This window comes from Sebastes fasciatus, chromosome 10 (genome assembly GCF_043250625.1).
Source record: "Sebastes fasciatus isolate fSebFas1 chromosome 10, fSebFas1.pri, whole genome shotgun sequence".
In the NCBI taxonomy this organism is placed as follows: domain Eukaryota; kingdom Metazoa; phylum Chordata; class Actinopteri; order Perciformes; family Sebastidae; genus Sebastes; species Sebastes fasciatus.
The window spans coordinates 29,385,699-29,403,281 of NC_133804.1; the positions used below are offsets into that span (position 1 = coordinate 29,385,699).

Sequence of the window (17,583 nt, forward strand, 5' to 3'; positions counted from 1 at the left end):
TCTTGCTTTGTCCAAACAACAGCCCAAAATCAAAAAATATTCCATTTAATAGGACACAAAACACAGAAAACAGCACAATTTTGATAATTAATAAGCTGGAAGCTGTCTTTTTTCTTTTGGTAAAACAATTGAAACAGTTAATCAATTGTCAAAATCGTTGCAGATTAATTTTCTGTCGACTGACTAATCAACTAGCTTCCGCTCTAAAGCTATATCACAGTGTCGGTCCCTCTCCATGTTAAGGTACATTTTGTCTATACCTTTCTTCTTCTTTTTTAAATATAGGAATGCTGATGTTATTTTAAGGGTCACAGCTCTTTTTCGTAAATGCAGAAAAGAAACTCCAGAAAAGACTGTGATATGAAAGTTATCGAGCTCTCTCAGGGAGAAACATTAGCCAGGTGAGTCCAAGACTCAGAATTATGACTCCAGAAGAAAGTCCTTCCTCAGCATGGGGATGGGGGGTCTACAAAGGTCTCTATCAAAAGTAAGTCAAGAATGCACCACTTTGTTTGCATCGTGGTGATTTTAACCAAAGGGCAGTGACACTGAAAATCACCCGAAGCAGTGACTTCCAAAATGAGAGAATCACATCTACAAGTGCAGATGAGGAACAGATTGCTGTGATGATGAATCTGAACGCTCAGAATCTGATCTGCTCAGTTGATTTATCTCCGACTCATCGCTCTATGAGTGATGCATTTTCATTTTCAGTGTGCAGCGTTCTGGAAAACACAAACACGGTTTAGTATCATCTCTTATCTCTGATGACCCATCATACAATTTGTCAGACTGGAGGTTCACTCCCCTAAAATATTGTCACTCCAATTATAACCACAATAAAATATGCAAACAATAAAGAGTTTGATTAAAACATTCATGTTTGATGAATGCCAAATTCACAACCTCATTCATTGCATAACACCATGTTGTTGTCTTGTATTTGTCACATCTCATCTTGGCTAACAATGCCCATAAGTACGTAGTACAGCTTGCTGGCGATGAACAGTCGATTACACCCTGAATCACAAAACAGGACCCCTCGAGTTCTATGTGTTTCATAAATGTATATCTGATTATGTAAATAGAGTAAAAATACTTTATGAATAACAGAAAATTAGACTAATGAGGAAGAATTAATGATTTCAGATTTAAAATGGATAAGAATATGAATTAAGAGTGACAGTTTGGTACTCTTGATGCAAATCCAGAGTTCAGGACTTTGAGACCAGAGACCAAGGCTTGCGTCCTGCCCTCTGTCGACATTTTAATATCTAACCAAGAACATGACCTTCCCCTAACCTTAAACAACTGCTTTGTGCATATTGTATGCGCTTTTAGTGAACGTTAAATACATTCAATACGAACAATTAATAGAAATATTGATGTCAATAAAAAGCATTTGTTACCTTTCTTTCAAAACATATTTTAATAAATGTAATTTATAGGCGACAGAGTTGGGTTTTTTTTGGATGCCAAAATGTGATGAACTCTAATCATGTGCGTGTTTCAGCAATAAACTAGTGTGCGTATCTGTAGCTTGAGAAGGAGTTATTTAAAGGGACTATTTCTAAGATTCAGAAATGCTGCTTAACAGCGACACCTGTGGCCTTGAAATCAACAAAAGTCAGCGTCGAGCTCGCGCTTGCTCGCTCTAAATGGACATGAACGAGCATCGCTCAACACAGTGAGGCGACACACGTCAGCTAAAAGCACAATATCACTCTATATTTCAGCTGCTTGGCAGTAATGTTAGCTGACCAGACAAAGGTCTCTCCATGAATCACTGCTGATCCTAGTGTTGGCTTTTCCTGCTCAGCGCAGGCTTCAGCAGCGGGGCTCCTCAACAAGTTACGTTATCGCCTCCCGACCGCAGCCGGCAGCCGAAGACACCGGCACCCGGTCGGTAACGAGACGATAACGTAACTCGTTGAGGAGCCCCGTCACTTCACAAGACACGGAAAACCTCTGTTGGTCTGGAGGAGCTGCAGCATTTATTTCTGCACAAACGTCCACTCTACATTCACTAGATATTCTCAGAGCTAAACTAACTCTTCTGCAGTGTGTAGTGAGCGCGCGTTCACGTCTAGAGGTGGAGCGAGACAGCGAGGACGCGCGCTCTGTCTGAGTGAAGGAGAGCAGGCAGCGGAGACGAGGCTCCGGCCACACGCGAGCGTGCATATGCGAACGCGCATGTGTGCCGACCCGCTACATTTATACGATTAAAAAGTTACAAACAATCCCTTTAAGTCATGACTAACTTACTTTGGTGTGTAATCAAATACAGTTTTCAGGAAAAAAGCCCATAACAGAAGAAGAAACCACGGGGAACAGATAATAACAGAAAATTCCCAATTTAGTTGAAATTTTAATTTTAACGAAGAACACTATTTAGAATGCATATCAGGCTATGACAAAGTACTGCACACTTAAAGTGGCAGTAGACAGTATATTTTTGGCATCACTGGGCAGAAACTCCATAATAACCTTTCAGCATATTGTAATTCAAGTGTACTGAGAGACAACTAGACATGGCTCTGTTTTCAGGCTTTAAAAAATCTTTGACCAATCACAGGTCATTTCAGAGAGAGAGAGCGTTCCTATTGGCTGTGCTCCGGTCACGTGACTGGAACTTGGCGTTCCTTCACCAGATTTCACAATGGCGGCGGCGTCACAAACTTTCTCATTTTACAGCTAAACCGTGCACTACAAGATGATTCTGAAAACATTTGAGGAGAGAAATAGTCATTAACGTAACAGAATATTGATTCATATTTGATCAGCGCTGACTAGTTTGACCGTTTGGTCAGAGTTCAGAGTGATTGACAGCCGGCTCTCATAGACGGTAGATGGACAGCAGACCTCAGCTCAGCTCTTACTGCTTGTTTTCCTCCGGTCTGTGAAATCTTGCAGATGCCGTTAGGAGCGACGGAGGACACAGAGGCACATGATTTTTTTCAGGTTTCCTGTTTCATGTACTACTGTCACAATACAGCGACTGTTTTATAAAAATAACTTTTTTTTAAATCATACTTGCTCCAATCTCGCCTACTTCAGCTTTAAATGTATTTTTTTTAAGCTGCAAACTAAACGATATGACTCACATCAATGCTGGTGTTAATATTGACATTTCTTACCAAATTTATAAAAATCTGCATTTTGAAAATGTCTGTGTCACTGAGCCTCACACATAAACACCCCACACACACATACAAGACTGAAAGTCATTACATTTAAGTGATAATTAATTATTTGCAAATGAATTGCCACCTTTATGAAATAGGGGTTTCAAATCGTATTATATAAAGACAGTAATTGCATACATTTATGCATCTGATTGTCATCACTAGAGTGAAGCTTTTTCACAGCCCTACCTGTATATATCTTAAGATGACTTATTCACCTAAACTCCACCACTCACTGGGTATTTCATGGTATGATGCTGCTATGGACTGATATTGCAAGGTGTAGGATTTCAAATATTTATGATGGGCTTGCAGGGCTCTGCTTCAGATTTAATATGATTTAGTGTTTAGGTTGGTCCGTGACCTTGTTTGAGGTAAAACAACTGATGTATCTTTGATGCAGCGATGGCTCACTGCTTATTTAGGTTATCACTAGATGGAGGAACTGGCTTATGAATTGAGCAGGTAAAATATCCTGACACACACAAAAAAGAAGAAATATTGTGACGTCCTGTTCTTTCTTTGCTTCATTCCCTTCTAATATTTTTCTATAACTTTAATGTGTCAGGGACCATCGCTTGGATTTATTCACCCTCATCGCCCTTGTCCCTCCATTCACCGCAGTTTCTACCCAATGATGCCTCTGAATCCAACACCGATCAATAGCAACAATCAAATGTTGCTCAAGGGGTGTTGAAACCTCTTGCCATTTACTACTGGATCATTTTACCTGCAACACATCAGCAAACTTTTACTCGTATTTTCAGACACCATGCGGTTCCTGTGTTTTTTGCAAGGAAGAATTGAAATTGATTCCTTCCACTAATTGCTGTAAACACCGCAACAAAGTACAGGCAGGGCTCGTGACATATGTCAACTTAATGCTTTCTGCTCTCCAACATAATGACTTGTTACTAGCTGCGATATGATTTCACTCCCAATGAAAAGCCTGATTAAAACTCACTGCAATCACAAACAAAACCTATTCAAATGCTCCCTCTTAGAATGATGTATGAGCTGGAAATCAAAAATGTACTGGGGAAATGAGTAATAACGATTATTAAATAGCAGAGTGACAGGAGCGTTTGAACAGTTCACTCCAAGTGTTCTTGTGGAAGCAAAACAAATTGATGTTGTTGCCAGATCTCTCATCAGAATGTCAATTTTAATAGTTTTTGTGTAGAGGACCATGACATTTTTCTATAAAAATTAAAATACGGCATGACTGAATTATGTTTTCAGACCCATATCTACTTCAGCATATGCATAAATAAATGGTACCAATGACAGATGAAATTAGCTTCAGCCTATGACTTGGCAAAGAGGATGAAATTTGGATTTGATATACTGTATATAGAATAGTGAATCCGTGTTGAAACCGGCAGGTGGACAGTTAGTAACGTTACCTGTGGGCGGAACAGTCTTGATTGACTATATAACGGCGCTACTAACGTTAACGGAGGTTCCATCGACGTTATGGTGCGTTCAAGCTTAATTTAAAAAGAAAATACCACTAATTTGTGAAGGAAATGTCTTTATTCTTTGATTTTTGGGTTGAATTTTTTTTTATGAATAATGCCTGACAATGAATGATATAATTGACTTAAGCACATCTCTGACTACATATATGCTGAAAATCAAACATTCGTACTGTATTCATTTAGACATTTTCCAAAGTAAAAGTCCCTAGAAGTGTATGATTCGACTTTTTCCCATGGTCTAAAGTTAACAAAAATTGCAATAAATCGTAATATCGAATCGCAAAACGTACTTACATCCATGTATAGTCTACTTACTTACAAACCTACTCACATTCTAACCTATTACATCCATAAATATATACTTGTACACATACACCCAGTGGTACCTCACAAATTAACATGAGTAACAATATAAACTGCAAAAGAAACTTGCTGCAGGTTATAAATGCCTCTGACTTGGAGGCTGTAATCCCCACAAAGGGGCTTGTTTACTCAGTATGTTTAATCAGTGTAACTCAGTACTAATAATCTGTCTGAAGGGCATCACTGTGTTTCCCCTCCAAGAGTCAGATCCGGCTGCTGTCCAGTTCTTAACAGCGAGGAAGTCATTATTAAACTACAGTGTGACATTTATAATCCTTTCTACTACAAATGGATATCCTGGTTTAAACTTAAAGTTAGAAACAGTGCTTTGTATGTTTTGTCTTATTTGATATCACCATAAAACCTCCTCGCCATCCTCCCCTTGCTCCATTAATGGATTCCTCTATTTGTACATGTGCAGTAGCGTATATTTGTAGAAAGAAACTGTGTGCCTTTCAATCTTTGACAAGTGTGTCCATGAGTTGAAAACAGCGTTGCATATTTTGCGGCAGAATGTACTCCTCCAGATTGTACGAGTACGTTCACGTTTGTCTGCCCACATCTGTGTTCGGATGCATGTCTGTGTGTTCATGCGTATGTGTGTGAAGCATGTAGGCGTATGTCTGCAGACATCTGTTTGTGTCTGTAATCTGTGTGTGTCCATGCATATCTGTGTCTTTGTGTGTGTTTGCCTGAACGCTCTCGTCGTACTGTTTGTTTTCTGACAGGAAGTAGACTCGGTGTTCCTACAGTAAGATAATGTGTGCATGCGTTTTTGAGTTTACAGGTGTACACGTGCATGTGAGCATCTAGACCGAAGTCTCACGGCGTGTGAATTGTTGTTACAGTTGCCAGCAGCTGTACAGTAAAAGACGCCTTCGTGTCCCTGAGCAGGACAGCGTCGAGAGAGGGGGCGCAGCTGGACAGTAATGACTGCCCACTATTCACCAATCCTTCACTGGCCTTTATCCCCAATGGACCCCAACTGGGGCCTCATGGGAGCTCTTTAGATTGCTCGGTACTTGAGTTCTCCCTGCGGAGGCCATTTTCGGAGTAAATGCCGCTCCTCCAAAGGCACTTTCATAATTGTGGGCACAGTATTTCATATTGAGCTGGTTGACACTTAAGTGCCATGATAGTAACACAGAGAGCTAATTTACTGCGTAAAAGTAGAGAAATGTGGCACTATTCTAGCCCAGCATCCCAAGGAACTACGTTCATAACGTAATTCTGACCGCATGATGAAGGTCCACTATTGACTCTTGGGCAAGTGGTTTTTAGTGAAGTTTAAAATAATTAAACTTAATTTTTTTCCCAGAGCTGATGATGGAAGTAGTTTAAGGAGTGAGCCATCTCGCTTCCTTCTCCTCTCTGTTGAGAGTAGCACATGTGCAGTATCGATCGGCCCTCGCGAGAAATGGCGCCGGCTAAAGACAAAGTTTGTGAGCTGAAACGCAAGAGAGCATTTCAATTATCCTGGAAATAGGAGTTAAGTTGGGTGGCGTTAGAGGATGTGGGCGAAACTCTAGATTAATTTACTTAAATAAAGATTAAACATTACAATTAACGTTTGGTCTTTGATGTTATTTGATAACCACTAATAAGGAGCTTATATACATTAATTAATACATATTTGGAACTACTTATGCCAAGATTTGTTTTAATCAATAGAAATATAATATTTTATTTCCTAATCACTTGAATTGTGTGTTTTTACGCAAATAACCACTAAAGATGACTATAAAAAATGTAAAAGAATAACATTTAAATTCAGAAAAAAACATTTAAATTTAAAAACAACAACAAAAATGATCTGTATCGACCGATATGGCTCATCGGCAATTGACAATATTTATCTGCGGCCAAAAAAAATAATACTGAATAAAGTATAGTGCTACTCTTCTATCTGAATGTGCAGTTACAGTTCAAACAAAGGCATGGTTTCTCTCCGATATTCTCTATTGTTTCCCTAACAGCAGCAGCGGGAATTACCCACCCGCCCATCCCCCCATGAAATGAAATCTATACCCCTGATAGTGTGATACCACAGTACGGGGACAAACTACAGATAAGCCAGTTGGCAGCTCTGCCCCTCTCACCCCTTTTGACATTTCAAAAATGCCATCCCCAATCATCCCTCGGCTTAAATCATGTCCCACCGCCACGGAGTCTATAATCTCTACAGGACAGCTGTTTTACATAAGGGAATTATTGTGTAAGAACTGAATTTTCAAATATGTCTAAAGATACAATATATGGCCACTTCAATGTGCATTTTAAAGACATTCACACATTCATTATTAAAAAACATGAAGTCAATTCAAAATACACTGTTAAGGAAGTGAAGTGAATTAATCCAGTGCAAGTTAACAATTATCACTTTATATATGCAATATAAATGTAAGCGTTGTGATGAATTGTGACTTCAAGGTTTATTATACTTTACATTACATCTAAGGCTACAGCCACACTAATACCTTTTGCTACGTTTAAGCCGAGCGTCCGCACTACTCCGGCGTTTTTGAGCCCCTAAAACGGAGACAGAAACGGAGACCGTTCAATACGATGACGCAGTCACCCACGTTCGCTTCTTGACTTATCAGTGATCTCATGACGTGTCCTTCCCTGATTCGTGAGGCCGCATCACGTGAACCTTTTACTGAAGAAAAAACAAACGACATCCGCCTCGACAATCAGCGATTAATTTAAACATGGATAACGGGTTACAAGCGTTGTTGTTTCTGCTAGCAGCTGTTGAGCAGTTATATTCTGCACTTTACATACATGTGCAGGAGCAGGCAAGCTATTATTCAAGCGTTTTACATCAATTCCCGCACCCAGCGCTGCTTCCTGTTAAAACGCTGTTTTAAAACGAAAACGTATTAGTGTGGATGTAGCCATAGTTATTAAACTGCTGCCTCTGCCTTCACCCACAGTGGCCTACAGTGAGACAGTGAGTGTGCAGCTGGTGACCTCAAGTACAGAAGTTCAGTGTACAAAAATATCAGAAAGTCATCGACCTTCTTCTTACAATACTCATCCCTTGCCTCGATTATACTGAGAAAAAAACAACAATGTTTACATTTTCTACTTGTCCTCATGCACATCTTTCCCTTTGTGACTTAAGTGGACTTAATAATATTTAATCAACCAAGGGATCACAGCTTTCACCTGGCCTTGGATGTCAATATAACCCGTGCTTCAAAATACTTGTACTTACATATTCAGTAAGTAAACAAAACATCCTTTTCAGGATGAACTGTCCTAGCCTTTCAGTATTAACCTTGCAGTTAAAGCAAAAAAAAAAAAAAAAAAAAAAGTAGGTAACACTGCGGTTCTTCTGATTGATTCCTGTTGGAGCTCAATATATTCACCCATGGCCCGATGTACAGTTGACATTTCACATTTTGTCTCTTTTAGACAGCAATGGAGAAAGCGGATAAAAGGTCCTATAAATAGAAGACCAGAGTCAAGTTAAAGTGCAATAATTGAATGAAACTCTTCATCCATGGTTATTTCTATTCCTGTGGGATTTAATTGGGGGGTACTATGTTTTCAGTTTGAAAGGAAGCAGAGGCAACAGAGGCATAGTCTCTGGTGCAATTAACTGGATGACCTGGCGCTAAAAAAATACAAAACAGGACAATGTGGCAAAGTTACTCACAAAGCTAGATGGATTACCAGAAACACATTAATTAAAGCTCTTTATTTCAAAGTTTGTGCAAAGGGTCTGGGATGTGATTAATCATCCAGCATATTGTTAAACCTTACTGAGCTAAACATGTTGAATGACCCAGGCCCGGTCTCATTCCCAGCTCGTCAAATAGGCTAGTCCCAAACAGGGCTAATGAATGAATGACATTAGGAAGAAGCTATCGGTTAGCTGCCTAAAGCACAATAACTACTGTCTAGTCTTTCCAACATCCTTTGTTTTGCGACCATCCCCGATTCCAGTCGGTTCTGCGATCATCTATCTTTAAATTCCACATCTCTGTATTCTTTCGTATCTTTATCGTAAAGTGCTGGGAGACGAAGTGAACGAATGTGAAAAAAAAAATACAGAAAATCAAACCTGTCCCGAAAACTTATAGGACGGACGAAAGTTTCAGAGTCGGTGTATAAATGTGATTGACACAACGTGAGGTCGAAATTATTTTTTAAACATTTTTCGGACGAAAAAATACGGACTCGGTGTGCAAAGACCTTTGTGCATAAGTCCGCAGATGCACATATGCAAGCATTCAAATTTGGCCAAAAAACACATGCATCCCAATGATTCAAAGTTTGCTGACAGTAATCTTTCAGAGCATTTTGGTCTGGTTTCTGCTCTACTGCTAAATGAGACATCCTGAAGGCAACAGGCTGGTGGGTTGAGTGTATGGGGATGTCAGTTCACATCCACCTCTGATACCAGCCATGCCCTCACTCAGTCACTATCATTGTAGTAAAGCCGTTCAGACTGTAGAACAAGCAGCAATTTGCCCCGAAGAGAAGTCTCTGCATGGGCAAAGATATGGGCCAGAGGTTGGCATGTTCTCTTCCCGTCTCTCCCTTTCCTGCAGACATCTACCGACTGCCGAGCAACTTTTCCACAGCTTTAGTTCCAGATGTAAGTCAAGCCAACACCTGCCCATTGCTAGCATATCACCTTATCCAGTCAGCCTTAATAAAACCACCTTTGCGTTCTTCGTCTTTGCCCAAAACAACACAAGGAGTTAAGATCATCGCAGGCTTTCATGTACAACATTTTGGAGATGCTGTTCCTTTCATTGTTAAGTATTTTCCTCATTATTACATTCAAAAACATGCGTAGAAACACAGCAGATATGCTGAGATAGCAATATTAGGGTTGCAATTAATGATATGTTTCATTGATCCACCACTTATTTTCCAGGCAAGTCTAAAATTTTAACTAAAGCTGCAACGATAAATTAATCGGCAACTATTTTGATAATCAATTAATCAGTTTGAGTATCTTTTTTTAAGAACAATTCCAGCTTCTTAAATGGGAATATTTTCTGGTTTCTTTACTCCTCTATGACAGTAAACTGATTATCTTTGAGTTGTAGACAAAACAAGACATTTAAGGACGTCATCTTGGGCTTTGGGAAACATTGATCGACATTTTTTGACATTTTACAGACCAAACAACTAATCCAATCATCAAAAATAATCGACAATGAAAGAAATCCTTAGTTGCAGCCCGGATTTTAACTCAAAATAATATTTTCAGAAAATGTTCAGTTGATTATCATGATAAAGATGAAAACAACTCCTTATTTGAGAAGCTGGCAGCAGGGACCTTCTGTATTTTTTCTTCTTTTTTTAAATCACAGGTTAAGCAGAGCTACGCCTACGTAAGAAATGAAAACCAGTGAGGGGAGCAATTAGCAATCAAAACACAAAGTATGGCAACCAGTAGAGGACCTGACACAATCAACCCCACTTACTGGTCATTATGTGTTTAGCAAAACGTTCAGTACCACTTCTAGTCTCAACCATTAATCAGTATGAAGGCAACGATCTCGTTTCCACTCAATTTGCTATCATGAAAAGTGAGGAAAAAGAGCAGAACATAGGGCGTTTGTAGGTAGTGTAGCTCTTCAGAGAAACATTGCAGTTTGAGAGACTCTGAACTGGGGTTATACTGCCCCCTAATGCTTTAGACGAGCACTACAGCACTTCTCCTGAATTCAAAGCATAAAGATCAGCTCACATTTTACAATTACAAATACAACCACATCAGTGTTGCTGAAATCAAACTATTGCTCTTAGTGAGAGTTATAGCAGATCTGATATTTATAGCTTTTAAATCAACCTGCAGTAACTGAGGCTGTCACGGCAGCCCTGGGGGACACATACTGAGAGTCTAGGTGCTCAAACATACTTAAGGAGAAATGTCAAGTTGCATACAGAACAACATGAATGACAATAGAAAATGGCAAATATCATTTAAGTTATCCTAATGCATATTTTGCAGCATTTTTCAGACTGCAAACAGAGTGAAATGAACACCTAAAAGAAGAAGAAAGCTCCTTTTTATGATGAAAATATGTAAAGAGTTTGCACAGGGAATAAACAGGCCACATTTCATTGGCATTATTGTGTTATTGGCAATTATGCAATGAGCGTTAAAGAAATAAATATTGTTTTCTTTGCCACATTCTTTGATTATATCTATTTTAAGCTACTGTGCCAGACACTGGTAGATACTGTGTGAATTTAAATGTTTTAAATTGTGTTTTAAATGCATTTACAAACACAGAAGTGTAGTTCAATCAATTATAAAAAATGTTGGCATTGTGTCAGGCATTTCTCACTAATTTATGATGGTTTAAAGACTAAACAATTCATTTAATTTATAAAATTATAAAATTTAATTCAGTTACACTTATTGACTCTTTTACATTATACAGTGATTTAATTTTCCTCACAAGCTGTGTCTTTTACTGCGAGAGAATTCTGATGGGAAACCAAGGCCTCATTATAAAGCTATTAATGAAACTCAAAAAGAGAGACGCTAATATATTTTCTTTGTAAACAGACAAAAAGACTTCTCAACCTTTCTGTGCCACAGAATAGTCACAGCCAAACTACCTCGCTCCAAGTTCTCCCTGTCACCTTATTAGTGCTGTCTCGCTGCCTCGGGCCCGCTCAACCGGAAAATATGTCACCTATCTGTGTCATAATGTCCCCATTTTTGTGAAGCTAACAGTTCACGTCTCAGTCTCGCTGCGGTCTATTATCCTGTTCAAACTAGACTGCTGGAGACGGAGCGGTAACATCTCTGGCGGGGTCAACTGAATCCAGGTTCACTGATTACCTAATTGTTGCTGATTAACTTCCTAAGCACCGGTGACCTCTTCATAACACCCTTCCTTATCAAAAAAGCCTACGGCTGCATCCAACCAAACAGCACTCAAAATGTATTTGGGCTTTAAATATAACAGCTGAGGCAACACATTTCAAGCCCCCTGCTGATGCTCTCTGATTATGTGATCAGCTTTAATTAGTCATTATTACGTACATTTTCTTTCTTTAGATCCCAGTCACAACTCTTAGGGAAATGTTTCATCCAACTGATCTGAGGAGCAAATCGTTTTAACAACCAATTAGCAGGATTCAAAACTCAAGTGGGTCGGCATCACGATCAGAAACCCAGATTGATCTAAATATAACCACAAACACACATGGATAAGGCACAAAGAAGACTAAATTATGCACCTTATGGTTATGACAAAAGAACTTGCAGGTAAATAAATACAATGAAAATGGGTGCATGAAGCATGTAAGGCGCCCATAAAGTATGAATATGTGACTTTAACATAATTCTAAAATGTTATATTATTCTTCAGAAAACACACGGACAAAGACAGATAGAGAATAAAAGTCGTTCCATCATTTAATATCTGATTTCACAGATCATTTCCAGGCTCTACTTCTTAATGACAGATTAGCACATGACCGTCCTCCACAGCTCTGGCTGCTCCTCAACACTACCTGTCCTCTTTGTTTTTCCCCCCACAACATTGCTATCGCAGTGTCTCCGCAGACTGACACACTATCAAACGTATCTGCACATAAGCTTTGACCACAGCTGACAGTTGTCGGCAAGAATATGAACTGTTTGAGGCATCGCATCCTCGCAGGACAAAACAAACAAAAAGATCAGCTTGATGCTTCACTGAGGTGTGATTTGATCTTCACAACACGTCAACGGTAGCTTGGAAAGAAAAATAAGGTCATTCTGTACCAACAGTTTTTCTTCCTTCAGAGGGATCTATTGAGATGACTCTCCACATAAATACTGCACCGTCACAAACTCCATAAACCGTACAGTAGTGATGTTTAAGAAAAAGGTTACTTCCGAGAGCTGCAAATTACCTTAAGGGCACAGATTAACCCAAAAAGTCCAAAGATCATGTTATGTTTAGCTGCAGATGAGCAGTTTGTACTCCATCTGTCCACTCACTGTGGTGCCTGAAGCCTGTGGACACAGTGCAGGCCCTGCTTCACTGTCTGTACAAATTGTTGGATGTTATATCTAGGGCTGTCCTCAAACAAAGAAATTCTCAGTCGACTAACACTCATATGATTTTGTTAACTAATCGATTAGTTGATTTAATCGACAGATCTGTAAACCTGAGTTTCCCCACAAAGAATCACACAAAAGCACCACTTTAAATACTTGTGTTTACCACAGATGTGCTCATAAGTTTCCTAGAAAGGGGAGACAGAGAGGGGCCCTAGTTTTATCAGTCAGGGCTTGGTACACACTTACTCTAAGTTATCTCTCTCAAATGAAAATAAATGAGGTTTTTAGCTTTCATAAAACTATAAAACTAGAAAGGCACTCGGAGAGCACATACCTCCGCCAAGACCAAATGCTTGAACTCACAATGTTAATGAAAGTGAGTTCCTCAGCCCACGCTACACCATTCCACCAAGTTTCATGAAAATCTGGCCAGTAGTTTTTCCGTAGTCCTTTCTGACAAACTGACAGACAAACAGACATAACCTCCTTGGCGGAGGTAATAAAAAGAGAAGATATGTGCTGAGTGCAACAACAGTAAATGATGCAAGTTTCATTTCTAAATCAAATTGTTAGCTATAGTTATTAATGCAGTCATCTATCTTTGTCTCCTACTGTAGGTCTGTCATTGCTAACTCTACTGTTAACCTGGAAAGTGTGAACAACCATGTGTCTCCTCTAATCCAGACACATTTACCATCCACCTCATTTCCTTAGTCAGTGAGGAGCTTCACCAGGAAAGTGTAAGAGCACCAAAGGTGTCTCCATGCCATTTTGCAGCTGTAAACACCATGCTAACAAACAGGTCAGTCACGTGCCATCAGAGCACTATGGATTTATGCCATATGTTTACTTACAGCTACAGAAATTACTACAATAGTTAACCAGTTATGCTAACTGAATGTAGCCTACTACTAAAGGTACTATGGTTTGCACCATAGATTTACTAGAGAAAAGCCAGTGTAAACTGCAGACATCAGACATCCTCCTGCAAAATGAAACTAATCAAAACACAAGCCAATGCTTGACTTACATGTCAATTTGCTGCAGCAAACAGATTGAACCGTTACAAACATTCATTCCTGCCGATGTCTATTAAACTCCTCAACAACTCGTAACATCAGGCTATCATAATGACAGTGCAATATGTTAAATGGGGACAGTGCAATATGTTAAATTGGGACAGTGCAATATGTTGCATATGTGTAATATTGGACTATTGTCTGTGCAATATGGGCAACACGGTAGACGGTGTAGTGCACTACCGGTGCAATACCTGCCATGGTGTGTGTGATAGTGTGTGTGATAGTATGTGCCATTATGTACATGGACTGTGTATGTGTTGAAACATCTGTTTCTGTGAAACTGTTTCCCTGTCTGATGTGGAATTTTGTATTATTGTTGTTGATGCTGTTTTAATTTAGTGCTTGTAACTGCAGTTGGACGGAGTCCAGGAAAAATTTCCCCACGGGGACAATAAAAGTATATCTTATCTTATCTTATCTTATGTGATAACAATCAGTCCATGCACATCAAACTTATGTTAAGTTGTGTAGTGAAGGTGAGCTAAACTAGTTTATCTGAATGACTACAGCAAACCAATCACTAACTTGGTTAACTACTTCAGTATGTTCTCTTCATAGCATCCAAACAAAGCTAATAGATTGTCACAGAGCAGTCATATACACCACTGAACAACAAGATGATACGACTAAAAAGTTAACATGGATATGACTGTATAACAGAAATTATGTAAACAACAAGCAACAGGTGCTGTGCAACAAGCCAAGCAAAGACCATGACACAATGAGCAAACATCTGAAAGCCAAACTGCATCATCACACTGAACATATTTAATAAAACAAGTGTCTTACCTTTAGGAGAGCATCTTCTGGAAGTTGTGTTTGCAAAACTGATCCATCAAGTCGTTGTTAGTTAGCCTCCAGGTGGGACTTTATATCCTGCAGGGACACAGCAGTTATGGATTATTATGATACTCCTTCAAAATGTCACTCTACAGTTGGTAAAAGATGTTAGCTAGCTACATCCAACCTGATGAAGTTTGTTGTCGCTGGTCTGAGACTGATGAGTTAATTGAATGGACTAGACTAAAAATCATTATACCTGGATGTTAAGTCCACTTTGTTAGCTTGATTAATAATAAAAGGGACTGATATCAGTGTCCTTAATTTTGACTGGATAAATATAATTTCTGCAACTGTGAAGTTGGAAATATCTACTGACCTCTACTAACCAGGCCCCTCTTCTCTGATGCCTCCTGTCTCCACCATCCAGACCAAGCACTAGACCTGGGGCAACATAGTCTTCTTCAAAGCAACCCCCTCCTTCTGCATCTCACTCCCCAAACACATCACAACTTTTTTTTTTTTAAATACTTTATTTTATATCTGTGAACAATACAATAAACAATTAGACTGATACATATAGGTAAATAATACATATAAAGGAAATTAAGGGATAAATAATTCAAACATAAAATTACAACAATACCAGTGAGACACATTTACTTCCTGGCATTACTCACTGCATACTGCTGATTACTTCTTTAGCTAAACTGCCGAGGTAACCACACAGATCATATTCAGAAAAACACATAAATCAGTCGTGTGTTTTGGGAACATTGTGTGGAAATAACTGCAACGAGAGATCCAGTCTTCTGTATCAACAGGTTTTGCTGAACTATAGTGAACCCAAAGTGAACTATAATGATATAATCCTAAACCAAGATTTGGAAGAATCCAGCGCCAATTAATTATATAACGAGGGAGCTCGTTATCGTGTGACAGGCCAAAACCGTATGAAGCCAGGTCATTCCAATTCCCACAGACAGATGAAATTAATATGTGTCCCATTGAATATCTCATCAGATATGGCTGTCTGGTTAGATTCCTGCACACAGATCATTGCTCTTATAACATCCAGCTGGATAGAGATTGAAAGTTTGACATGTAGGTTCAGGATGAGATGCGTGTAATGCCCAGAACTGATTGTATGAGGCTTAAAATAGTCATTTTAACATACGTCATGACATTGAATAGTCATTGTGACTTACGGTCACGTCAACTCACGTCATATCAACTGTCACGGTATGATATATTACATTACATAGGTTTCCTTCTGTTAATGGCTATTCCATACCTGTATTTCATGCATTCGCACATATCAGCACTTATACACTTATTTGTTGTCCAAACATTAGACAAATATTATGAAGTAAACTAAATTGAGGTAACTATCAAGTAGCTTATTATCTAAGAAGTGGAATTTACTAATGAGAGAACCAGCATTATAATGGGTGACAGCCTGTCTCTTATATAATGAGACTATAGATAAAGACAATTGTACAAGTGAAGGTCATCATGTGTAACTGCATGTAGGTATATTATAATCATGCATCATAAGACATGCACCTTTATACTTCCTTTTCCTCTTTGCTTTTTTTATCCCCATATAGCGGCATGACTCTATGGATGGCGATTCCCTCCGCCAGTCGCTCTACCACTTTAATCCAGACAGACATATCTCAACAGCTTTTGCCAAGAAATTTTGTACCGATATTCATGATCCCTGGAGGATGAAACAAAACCACTTAGTAAGGTTTGGGGAAAAAACATCATGGTTGGGCTTAAAACTACTTCGTTTATAAAGTGAAAAGGAAACTTAAAGCTGAAGTAGGTGAGATTGGAGCAAATATGATTAAAAAAAGTTATTTTTATAAAACGGTCACTATAGACCGGAGGAAAACAAGCAGTAAGAGCTGACCTGAGGTCTGGTGTCCAGTTGCTGTCTATGAGAGCCGGCTGTCAATCACTCGCGAACTCCGACCAAACGGTCAAACTAGGCAGCTCTGATCAAATATGAATCAATATTATGTTACGTTAATGCCTATTTCCCTCCTCAAATGTTTTCAGAATCATCTTGTAGTGCACGGTTTAGCTGTAAAATGAGAAAGTTTGTGACGCCGCCGCGATTGTGAAATCTGGTGAAGGAACGCAAAGTTCCGGTCACATGACCAGAGCACAGCCTATAGGAACGCTCTCTCAATGAAATGACCTGTGATTGGTCAAAGTCTCCCGTCACAGGCTAGATTTTCTAAAGCCTGAAAACAGAGCCATGAGGAGGAGCAGAAGTCTAGTTCTATTTCGTTCTTCCTGACTGCCAGAGGCAGTGTTTAACACTGGATGTTATCCATCTCGCGCACGCGCAGGTCGAGTATTTAATATCAACAAAGTCACATGTGACCTGGGATGACGTAGTTTATATAAGCCCACGTCATCATCAGATATGTCCCTTAAATCTTCTCGCGGCAGGTAATCCGCGAATGCAGGTTGAGTAAAAGAGATAAGCCGTTGACTTTTCGCTGGAAGCCCTGCAACCGCATGGTTGGAGCTACGGTTTCGTCCTCCAAGGGCTGCGATTAGTTAATCACGGCTACACTCTAACACTTTAGACGCTGTAACACCGGTGTTTTCGCCGGTTCAATTCAGCGAGGCTAACGACA

The 17,583-nt window shown here is 39.3% G+C and overlaps 1 long non-coding RNA gene across 1 annotated transcript in view; it reads right to left on the reverse strand.

Moving 5' to 3' along the window:
• The window catches only part of LOC141775704 (uncharacterized), a 102,461-nt gene extending 87,023 nt beyond the window's left edge, over positions 1–15,438 (reverse strand). Inside the window, exons 1-2 of the long non-coding RNA XR_012595660.1 lie at positions 15,306–15,438; positions 14,936–15,022 (exon numbers count right to left, since the gene is read on the reverse strand). This is a non-coding gene — a long non-coding RNA (uncharacterized LOC141775704). The remainder of the gene's footprint in view (positions 1–14,935; positions 15,023–15,305) is intronic.
• Positions 15,439–17,583: the final 2,145 nt, after the last annotated feature.